Below are 12,420 nucleotides of genomic sequence, written 5' to 3'. Positions count from 1 at the left end.
TGTTTTAATGGAAGAAAGAATAAGGGAATGGTGGTAGAGCAGGAATACTTGACATCTTGTTAAGGGAAAAGTAAAGAAAAAAATGCCATAAAATGAAACGCCTCTCAAGAGGAAAACAGTTTGTATTTTTGCTACCAGTTTGATTTTGTTGACCTGAAAATAAGAGACTGCCAGGTATTTCTCCAGCAAAGATGGGTTTATTCAGGATCAGCAGAGAACTGTACTTCAGAGTCTGCAACCTTGGCGAGCCCCGTGGAAGTCCCATCACAGCAAGGGAAGGAGAACACTTTTAGAGAGGGGAAAAGGAAGCTGGGAGGGCTGTACTAACCAAACAGTCCACCCACGGCTTTTCGTAGGCTGAATCCTTACTAGGAAATGAAAGGAGTCTTTCTTCTTCCCATTGGGCTCTACTATCTTCAAAGGACATGAGAGCTCCCCTTCTGGTCTCTCTACTCTATTTAATTGGGGGTTCTGTTTATTATTTTTTTTATAAGTTATTAGTCTCTTATAAGCAAATTCTAAAGAAATGAAATCACTTCATGTGATTATTTTAGGGATTACCTGGACAGAAACTTGCATTTTAGATACACTTAGGGTCTGTCATCATTCTTCTGAAATTAAAACTTGTAGACCAGCGATACTCAAAATGGGGTCTCTGGGCCAAAAGCATGTGTCACATTGAGACAGAAATTCTTGGACCCCTCCCCAGATCTACTGCATCAGAAACGCAGCAGATGGATCCCAGCAATCCCTTTTGTATCAAGTCCTCCTGGTAACTCCATTGCATACTTGAGTTGGAGAGTCACTGATGCAGACAAACAACCCAAGTCTCTGTAAGTTTGTCTGGTACTAACTGTGGTAGCCCTTTAAGTGTGGCTCCTGCAGGACTAACCTTGTTCATCCTATCTAAAATCCAGTGACAGATGAAAGAATGGCAAATGAGAGGATACAGCTTTGTACGTAAAACAAGACCCATGGGATAATCTATTTTCAAGTCTTCTGACTAGAAGACACAATTGAATGTTAAAAAAAAAACCCAAAACATATTTTATTGATATAAGAAAACCCACTGTATGCCAGGGACTATTCTAAATACTTTACATATACTATGTCATTGAACTCACCTAAGTTTCCAAATATCAAGAAGAAATTATCTTAAATCCACATGATACCATAGTATATGGTTATAAAACTATAAAATCAAAAATCAAGATGCAAAATCTTACATAGAATGAATTGTCAACTTTGTTAAAATAGGTACATGAATAGAAAAAAGGACTAACATTTAATTTAGCAAAGGGACGCATAAAGCTGATTATCTGACATTGGTTCATTTATGGGCAATTATATAATAATTTATGTGATATTTTATATATTATATAATTAAAATTGTATATTATTTATTTATTTTTAATATCTTTATTGGAGTATAATTGCTTTAAAATAGTGTGTTAGTTTCTGCTTTATAACAAAGTGAATCAGCATACATATATCCCCATATTTCCTCGCTCTTGCGTCTCCCTCCCACCTTGCCTATCCCACCCCTCTATGTGGTCACAAAGCACTGAGCTGATCTCCCTGTGCTATGTGGTTGCTTCCCACTAGGTACCTATTTTGGTAGTATATATAAGTCCATGCCACTGTCTCACTTCGTCCCAGCTTACCCTTCCACCTCCCAGTATCCTGAAGTCCATTCTCTACATCTGCGTCTTTATTCCTGTCCTGCCCCTAGGTTCTTCATAACCATTTTATTTTTTTCTTTAGATTCCATATGTATGTGTTAGCATACGGTATTCGTTTTTCTCTTTCTGACTTACTTCACTCTGTATGAGAGACTCTAGGTCCATCCACCTCACTACAAATAACTGAACTTCGTTTCTTTTTCTGGCTGAGTAATATTCCATTGTATGTATGTGCCACATCTTCTTTATCAATACATCTGTCGATGGACACTTAGGTTGCTTCCATGTCCTGGCTATTATAAATAGAGCTGCAATGAACATTGTGGTACGTGACTCTTTTTGAATTATGGTTTTCTCAGGGTATATGCCCAGTAGTGGGATTGCTGGGTCACATGGTAGTTCTATTTTTAGTTTTGTAAGGAACCTCCATACTGTTCTCCATAGTGGCTGTATCAATTTACATTCCCACCAACAGTGCAAGAGGGTTCCCTTTTCTCCACACCCTCTCCAGCATTTATTGTTTGTATGATGGCCATTATGACTAGTGTGAGATGATACCTCATTGTAGTTTTGATTTGCATTTCTCTAATGATTAGTGATGTTGAGCATTCTTTCATGTGTTTGTTGGCAATCTGTATATCTTCTTTGGAGAAATGTCTATTTAGGTCTTCTGCCCATTTTTGGATTGGGTTGTTTGATTTTTTGATATTGAGCTGCATGAGCTGCTTGTAAATTTTGGAGATTAATCCTTTGTCAGTTGCTTCGTTTGCAAGTAATTTCTCCCATTGTGAGGGTTGTCTTTTCATCTTGTTTATGGTTTCCTTTGCTGTGCAAAAACTTTTAAGTTTCATTAGGTCCCATTTGTTTATTTTTGTTTTTATTTCCATTTCTCTAGGAGGTGGGTCTAAAATGAACTTCATGTGATTTATGTTATTGAGTGTTTTGCCTATGTTTTCCTCTAAGAGTTTTATAGTGCCTGGCCTTACATTTAGGTCTTTAATCCATTTTGAGTTTATTTTTGTGTATGGTGTTAGAGAGTGTCCTAATTTCATTTTTTTAAGCTGTCCAGTTTTCCCAGCACCACCCATTGAAGAGGCTGTCTTTTCTCCATTGTATATTCTTTCCTCCTTTATCAAAGATAAGGTGACCAAATGTGTGTGAGCTTATCTCTGAGCTTTCTATCCTGTTCCATTGATCTATATTTCTGTTTCTGTGCCAGTACCATACTGTCTTCATTACTGTAGCTTTGTAGTATAGTCTGAAGTCTGGGAGCCTGATGCCTCCAGCTCCGTTTTGCTTTGTCAAGATTGCTTTGGCTATTCGGCATCTTTTGTGTTTCCACACAAATTGTGAAGTTTTTTGTTCTAGTTCTGTGAAAAATGCCATTGATAGTTTGATAGGGATTGCATTGAATCTGTAGATTGCTTTGGGTTGTATAGTCATTTTTGCAATGTTGATTCTCCCAATCCAAGAACATGGTATACCTCTCCATCTGTTTGCATCATCTTTAATTTCTTTCTCAGTGTCTTATAGTTTTCTGCATACAGGTCTCTTGTCTCCTTAGGTAGGTTTATTCCTAAGTATTTTATTCTTTTTGTTGCAGTGGTAAATGGGAGTGTTTCCTTAATTTCTCTTTCATATTTTTCATCTTCAGTGTATAGGAATGCAAGAGATTTCTGTGCATTAATTTTGTATCCTGCTGCTTTGCCAAATTCATTGATTAGTTCTAGGAGTTTTCTGGTAGCATCTTTAGGATTCTCTATGTATAGTATCATGTCATCTGCAAACAGTGACAGCTTTACTTCTTCTTTTCCAATTTGGATTCCTTTTATTTCTTTTTCTTCTCTGATGGCTGTTACTAAAACTTCCAAAACTATGTTGAATAATAGTGGTGAGAGTGGGCAACCTTGTCTTGTTCCTGATCTTAGTGGAGATGGTTTCAGTTGTTGACCATTGAGAACAATGTGGGCTGTGGGTTTGTCATATATGGCCTTTATTATGTTGAGGTAAGTGCTCTCTATGCCTACTTTCTGGAGGGTTTTAAAATAATATTGTCATTTGAGTGTAACCTATTCTAGTGTTTAACAGAGTAGTCTCTAGAGGCCGACTACCAGGTATAAATTTTGTCCCCATCTCTTTCTAATTGTGTGAAGTTGAGTAAGTATTTGAGCATTTAGAACCTTAGTTTCTTCAACTATAAAATGTAAGAAAAGTGTTTACCTTAAATGAGAAACTGAGTTAAACTATTTATATAGAATAAAAGGGTGATAAGTATTATAATTACTCAATGAATGTTATGTCTAATAAAAATTGTTTTACTTTCATGTAAATAGAAAAATTCTGTTAAGGTTACATGAGGATGAAAATATTTGAATCTGAAATTGTTTATAATATAAAGATATATTCTCTAATTAAAAAAGCAATAAAGCAATAACATGCAGATTATTTAGTATTCTGTGGCCAGTTTGTTAGTAACAACATAAGGCTGCACCTAAAAGAGCCATATTGTGTCCAATTCAATCAGAGTTAGAGTAGCTGAGAGTAAATTGAATTTGTATTCTGCTATGACTAGGGAATGTTTTATGGAGGCAAGTTCAAGGACATTTCTTGGATGATATTTTCTGCGCCCTATGACAGTTTGCAGTAAGATTGAGAGCACAGATGTTTAAATGCTGAGATATGGTCCATGCAAAGCATGAACATATAAGGGGTTGTTCAAACAGTGATGTGTAGAGTTGTGGCCACTTGTGATGGCAGACTTGTCTGTGTTTGCCAGTTGTAGTTGGTGTTGATCTTGGCCAGACTACCCGGAAATTTGGTGATCAAGGTTAGGGAATTTGGAGTCAGAGTGTAAGGAGAGAATATGACTTCTAAGAATATTAACACAACAGTAGCTTGTGTTAAGAGCAACAAGAAAGAGAGGTTGGACTTCAGAAGACCTAGGAGTCTAGGAACTAAAAAGGGGAGGAATGATATGGAAAGAATAAGAGAGGTGTGAGATCTTATTAACAACAACAAAGCAACTGATAGAATTTATTACCTGAATACATATAAATGTATGGGAAAAGGAGTGGTCAAAATGTTGTCTGGGAAAATGGTGGAAATTCTGAAAATCAGAAGAGTAAGAAAAGAGAACAATTAGAATGTTAAGTTTAATTTTAGATTAGTCTGAAATGAGAGTAGGACATGGAGATGAAAGTAGCTATGCAGCAGATGGAAATGCTGATATGAGGTTCTAAGTTCTGTCTAGGTTCTAGATAGACTGGTATGTGAGTCATCACATAGAAATAATATTCAGGATCTCAGAGGCAGAAGAAAAGAGGATCATTAAAAAAAAAAGAAAAGAGGAAACTTAAAAGCAGAAGATTAAACTGAAGGGGTCGGGTTTAGAGAAAGAAGTGGTGAGAGAGAATCCAATAGAGATGGTGAGAGTGGGCTGATGAGTCATTAGGGGGATGAGGAGGACAAAAATTGTGGGAATGTGGCAAGTGTAGAAGAGAGGAGAAGTTTTTTTAAAGGAGAAAGTAAGGAAGAGAACAGTGTATGATGAAGAATCTCAAATACTGCAGAGAAGTCAGCTAAAACTCAAAGGCTATCAGGGTTAGCCATTGTGAGGTCATTATTATTGTAAATATAAAGTAATTTGTGAACACAAAATATAGAGAGTGAAAGGAGTGTGTAAAAATATTTAAACACAGGAGAGAAGTGAGTGCACTCAGTAAATGTAGAATGTAGTGGGCAAAAAAAAAAAAACTGTATAAAAGTACATGGAAGGAAGGGATAGTAGGTTCAGATGAATAATTTTTTTGGTTCAGAAGCAAGCAGCTAGAAAGGGAAATCATGTTTACTGTTGCAATTATGATCAGCATAATAAGAGGAAAAATTACATTCCCAGTATTTTTAATGTAGGCGCATGTTAGGAATTGAGAGTAGCTATACTTTGAAGTAGCTAATGTGGAAGCGTTACTGGGGGTTAAAATACATTAATAAAAATACTTCCTAAAAATTAGTCAAAATACTGTTGACTACAACAGACAATTTACTTTTCAGTTTCTGTGGCTTGCCCCAGCAATCCCATTGACTAATTCATATGCAATTAGGCAAAATGATGTTTTAAACTTTACTGTAGTAACAGTTATCCTGTTATGTTATATAAATATTTGTAATATTTTCAAATTCTTTGAGTCTAATTTCACAAGTGACTTCTTGCAGACTTTAGCATGTTTTATATTTCTGCAGTGTAAATAGGAATTATTTTTGAGAAACTAATATATTGTAGGTATATTTGCTTTCAGTAACTTTTTAGTCTTAATTCACATAATGTTTTCAATAACAAAAGGAAAGAATTTGTTGATCTCATGTATATACACAGATGTATGTTTATACAGATGGAATATCTGATAAATTGATAATAGCTTTGTTTATCTTTATGGTACCTTAACATATTTATTGATTATTCCTCAAAATATGAATAAAGAATAACAAGTAAAAGGAGTCTATGATAGTCTTTTTCACAATAACTGAAAACATTATTTTTAAGAGTCTTAGTGTATGCTTTACATTTGGAACAAGATACATACTTCTGGTTTGGAATTGGCCAGATATAAAATATTTGGTTGATATCCAGAGGAACATCACTGTGTATCTCTTAGGCTGTTCATGTTGCTGTAACAGAGTACCACAGACTGGGTAGCTTATAAACAACAGGCATTTACTGCTCACAGTTCTAGAGGCTGGAAGTTCAAGATCATGGATCTGGCATGGTTAGATGAGGGCCCTCCTTTGGGTCACAGACTTCTCATTGTATCCTCACATGGCAGAAGGGACTAGGGAGCTCTCTTGAGCCTTTTATAAGGGCATAATCACATTCAAGTGGGCTCCACCCTCATGAGTTAAGTACCTCCCAAAGGCCACACTTAGTAGTACCATCACCACTGGGGGTTAGGACTTGAACATATGAGTTTTGGGAAGACGCTTTCAGACCAGCACTGTCATAGATTGCTTTGTTTTCTAATTGGGTATGGTAAATGAATATTAGTAAATTAGGTAAATAAGATTTGCTCAGATACAAATTTAATTAAAAAAATATTTGTACCAACTGAAGTTTGTTGGCCTTTCCCTAGATAATTTTGTAGGACCAAATACCTTTTCAGATTATTTATATAAAAATATGTATTATAGGTAAACGATTAAGATATTTGCATATTCAAAGAGAAATGTCATCTACCCCTTATTTATAGCTATTAATAAGTTTCAGAAGCCCCTATTTAGATTATTTTTAAATGATATTCATTAGCACTTCTCCATTTATCAGACTTTTTTCCCATTATTCATCTGCTGCTACTTACTCATGTCTGTTTTCTTCAGTATGCCCCTTAATGTCAACAGCTATAACAATTGATAACGTGGCTTAGAAAATTACTCATCCTCTCTGATGTAGTGTCAATTAAGAGGGGATGCTAACATGACTATATAAGGTTCCTGTGTAAGGATTACATTAATACTGTTGGTGAATCTGTGGTTAACAACTGATTAGCATGAACTAGCTAACCAGCGAAATTCCATCTGACTATAATTGGAAGAGATAATTAATAATATAAGACAGGAAGTAGTATTAATCTAAGTTTTATATAACCGGGAGGCTTTTTTCTTGTTGAGCACGAGCTGGAGGTTGTGCTAGAGACCACCTAAAGAACCAGGGGCCATAACACACTAAATGCTACTTTGCAATTGTGAAAATCAGTATAGAATAGTAACTCTGAATGTATATGACACAGACGAACCATTGTCAAAGTAATGGGGATCCGTAGCTGTTGCTTTGAGTCTTCGTTGGAGAAACTGGGACTACCTCAAGATCTGTACAAATGGGAAGATCAGAAACACAAACTGTAAACATTAAATAATTAAAAAGACAACTCCATACTTAAAATTTACATGTTGATATGCATATGCTATGACTTAGCAACCCAAAAGAAATGTGTACATGTTTTCAAAATAAAAATGTACTAGGACGTTTGTGTCAGCAGTATTCATAATAGCCACATGTTGGAAACCACTCAAATGCCCAGCAAAAGTAAGATAAATACATTAATTGTAGCATATTCATGCAGCGTAATACCACAGAGCAATAAGAATGGGCTACAACCATAAGCAGCAGTATGAATGACTCTCACAAGTAGAATGTTGAGTAAAAGAAGCCAGACACAAAAAGCACACCCTATATAATTTCACTTATATAAAGTAGAAAAGTAGGAGGCCTTTCCTGACTGGAAGTGGCAAAAGGGGAGCTTCTGGGTCACTGGTAATATTTCATTTCTTGATTTGACTTTTGGCTACCTCAGTATGTTCAGTTTGTGGAAATCACTGAGCTGTACACTTACATGTTCACTTCTCTGTAAATATATTACACATCAATAAAATTTTTTAAATCAACTTTTGTTACAAAAAAGAATGAGGATTTTCAGTAATTCATAGTAAAAATCTCACATCTAAGGGAGTTTCCATTGTGATGGAGACCGTTGTAAGACATAGACTATGTAATATACAGAGAGGGATTAGAAACAACAGACTCAGGAGGAACAACAAAGACAGAAAATTCACATATGACCAGCATGAAGATTTTTCTTAGCCACACATCTGTGGAATGGGTACTTCACACTGTAGACTGGAGTGATTGAAGACATTCGCTGCATGGTGTGATTTTAGTTGGTTGCATCTAAAGTTGTTTTACCCATTAAGCAAATTGTTTAGAGTTCTCATCCCATGGTTTAGTTTATGTGTTTTTAATTATCCCTGCTTTCTTTATAGAATGTTGCATTAAATAACTCTTTCATGTAGTATTAAATAATTGCTAATTACTTTTGTGCCTAGAATTGTATGATATGATCAATAGCAGCCATTTCAGAAAACATGGTAATAAACAACAGATCAAAGCTTAATGAAATTAAGTCTTGCCTGACAGCACTCTATCTTGCAATAATGCCTGGCAACATAATAGAAACTTAGGTTCTGGAGTAACCAGACCATAGATTAGAAAGATGTCAAAACATATACTTAAGCAGGTAGCTAAGCGGTGAATTTGAAAAAAAATATATGTATGTATATGTGTGTGTATATATATATATTCCTAATTTGTGCTTGTTAGAATTATTGATCTCAAAATACTCTTAAAGAACATGTAATGAAAGGGTAAGTCATTGCATATAAAAGTGTTGAGTTGCATATCTGTAGTTGGTTTTTTCAGTTGATTAGATGGAGAACCAAAGTTTTCATAAGTCAAAGAGCAGAAACTCCTCTGTTTTGAAAATGCTTAGAAATATTTTTCTACCATTAGCAAGTCTCTCTATATACTGTATTTTATACCACTTAGATATAGTTTTAAGATAACTTAAAATTTAAGGAAGTATATTTATCTAAAGAAATGAATAGAGGTACACTAGTTGCAATTTAACTAGGATCAATAAATATTCATGACGAAGGCATTTGAAATACTGAAGTTGTCATATTGATATATACACTTCAGCAGGGAATTTGGACTCTTTTCAAAGATCTAAAAAACATAAAAATTGACAAAGATTGATCACATTGTATATTTTTTCTGCTCTTGATTATTTCCACCATTTCTTATTTGTTATAGTTTTAGTAACAAGATGAGACATTCTTGTATACAGCCAAGAAGATTCTGAAAGCTCTGAGTAAATTATTATGGTTACTTTAACATTTTCTCATTGAATTTGACAGTTTAGAGATACTGTCTTAAGACCAACATGGTTGAAAGATGACTATACTCTAAAGGAATTATAAAAGAAAAGCAAGAAATACAACCTTATATGATGTATATTCCAATTTCTGAAAAATATTGATATATTTCACATAAAAACTGTTAAGACTATACACAAAGCAATAATAGTTTTAGTTTAGAGTAATGAGAGAAACATGAAGCTGAGACTAAGAAGAAACAAATATGTGACATTCAGATAATATTTCAAGGAGGAGAATGTGATCAACTGAGTTTAGGTCATTTGTTGAAGATAAATCCAGTCATGTGAGGACTTGGAAGTGACACTGGATTTACAGTATAGTTATCATTGGTGACAGTGATAAAAGAAGTTTCGATGGATTTGGGGAAATTAAAGCAGACCAGAAAGATGGGTTCAAGAAAACCATGGCAAAGGAAACAGGTGTGAATGGAAGGAAAATTTTTAAGAAATGTCATTAAGACATGAGAGATGTGGGAAGTCATTAAAGTGGAATACAAGGATGATTGAGACTTCTTTTAGAAAGTGGGGAAATATATAGATATATATGATATATATATCATATTTGCATATATAATGGCCTTGCTTATTTAGTTACAGGCTAATTATCTTATCTGCTTAGCAGGAGAAATGCTAAAACAATTTCTTTGAATAGGCTAGAGGGAATAGGATCCCAGATGTAACTTGAGATAGGTATAGGCGGTCTGTGGATGATGATGAAATCCATGAGACTGGATAACTTTATCCAGTAAGTGACTATAAATGGTAAATAATTCCAAGAACAGGTTCCTGCACACTCTAATGGGAGCATGTTGAAATTCTCTTCTGATGTAAAATTTTTAGTTATTAATGAAGACTGAGGACATAGTATGTGTGAAAATGCCTTGCCTGTGGGATGTCCAAAATAAAGTGGGTGCTTCCTTTGTTTCTTTCCTCCCTTCTATTTCTATATTCATTTCACCTTATGAACCCTGTTGTCCTAAATCATGACCTTCAGCACACATCTCTTACTTCTTCGTAAGTCTTGAAAGCTGTACATTATTTTTTGTTAAATTCTTAATTGCTTCAAAAGTAGAAGTTTTGTACAGATTGATGTTGATATCATTTAATCCAATATTTGGAATATATGTCATTTAATCCTGTCTTGAGTTGTATAGTCTTGTTGGTCACATTGTTTTTCAAGGTGTTCTATTTCCTAAAAATATTCATGAGAACATTAGAGAGGACTATTAATGCTAAATTATATTAATAATAAAAATTTAAAAATCAGTAAGTGATAACATTTTAAAGTTTTACAAGCTTACCATCAACCAGATGAAAGGTTGCATCAATTGAAATCTTCTCTTTCCAAATTTCCAAATGATGTAAGGGAAAGGCCTTTGTGATCGAGGGCTTAAAATTTTATACAGTGCTTACATTTCTCTTATGAAATGAAATCTCAGAATCCTAAAGGATATGAACTAGGAGTATGTGGAACAAAGACCTCCCCCCTCCCTCTGCTTTCAGAACAGTGTAACTCCTTGTAGAAAGAAAATACTTGAATACTTTAGGTTGTCAAGATCAACCAAATGCTGTTGATATTTATTCCATTAACTATCTTTAAAAGCTTCCATGAGAATTTTTGAATTTGATTTTCAGTAGGAGCCAAATAAATATGTCTTTAAAACTATTTTCCTGCTCAGTATGCACTGTCATACTTACTGCTGAATTTATAAGCACCATGGTGCAACAAATGAAAGTGGAAGGAAAGAAATTTTATCTCAGATCTTCCTCATATTTATTTTTGAGCATCTTCCAAGCATAAGTACCCATGGATGTGGAAGTAGTAGTAGTTTATTTTTATAAGAAGTATGGTGAATTTCTCTATTCAAATGTATTCAAAGCTGGGCTGCACCTAACTACTGGTATGAATTATATAACATGTTTACAGTAATAAACTGGAAGACTCAAAGCGTTGCTAGTCACTGAAATCCAAATTGAATCAGGATGAACACATGCATTCCTCATTTAAAAAAAAAAGTCCTAGTATAGTACAGATACTTGTATTGGCTCTCCTTGATTTCTTACCAATAATTGTTCCCCTTCCATTTTTCTCACTCTTTTAAGAAAGTAAGCTGTAAAGTATAGGGACAAACATTACTAATGAGAGAGAAAATTATAAGCCTATATGGTAGAACATTCATTGACTTGAAAATATATTGAATTAGTGTTCATATTTGAATTTTTACAACTATGTTCACCATGTGAAGTATTCAAATAAAATATTACTTTTGTGCAGTAGAAACAAGACAGTTAATACTTTTGATATGATAATATTAAACTAGCTCAAATATTAGACAAGCCTTTCAATTTACATATCAGAAATTAATGAAAAGATTGTATCTGCTGTAATGCAGCCTTATTCTCAGTAGAATGTAAGATCATATGGGCCTATGTGTTTCTCAACGACATTTCACAGAGAGTCAGCATCTCTTAGTGGTGAAGAACCTTGGCAAAGGAATCATACAGTCTTACTTGGAATAAATTGCTTAACTCTTCTGTTTCTCAATTTCCTCATTTGTAAACAGGGAATATCGACATACTGTATCCTATATCTACATCATAGGGTTGTTCTGAAGATTAAAATGACTCATATCAATCTTAAAAGACAGTGTCAGTTCCATAGTATATATCCAACCAATGCTATTTTTTGTCATTATTCACAAACAAAAATTCAGCAAACTCTAGGTATTGAATGCCTACTATGTATGAGAGGCTTGGGCTGCAATTGACATCAGTGCTTTACTTTCACTATTAAATATTAACGTTTATATTAATATTAAATAAATGCTGTAACAAACTAGCATATAGAATAAGTTTAGTCTTTAGTTCTTAAAATTCAAGTCTTTTAGCACTAGTTCTGGGATTTTGCTATTTTACCTTTGTCATTTCAACCACACCTTGTGTTTTGCATAATAAATTGCTGCTATCATTGCCTTCTC

The 12,420-nt window shown here is 34.3% G+C and overlaps 1 protein-coding gene across 1 annotated transcript in view; it reads left to right on the top strand.

The window, feature by feature from the left end:
* The window catches only part of ROBO2 (roundabout guidance receptor 2), a 1,654,780-nt gene that overhangs the window by 52,072 nt on the left and 1,590,288 nt on the right, over positions 1–12,420 (top strand). The window lies entirely within an intron of this gene.

The sequence above is a fragment of the Pseudorca crassidens genome, chromosome 5, assembly GCF_039906515.1.
Source record: "Pseudorca crassidens isolate mPseCra1 chromosome 5, mPseCra1.hap1, whole genome shotgun sequence".
Taxonomy (NCBI): domain Eukaryota; kingdom Metazoa; phylum Chordata; class Mammalia; order Artiodactyla; family Delphinidae; genus Pseudorca; species Pseudorca crassidens.
Note: the sequence above shows the minus strand (reverse complement) of the source record. Positions and strands in the feature narration are given on the sequence as shown.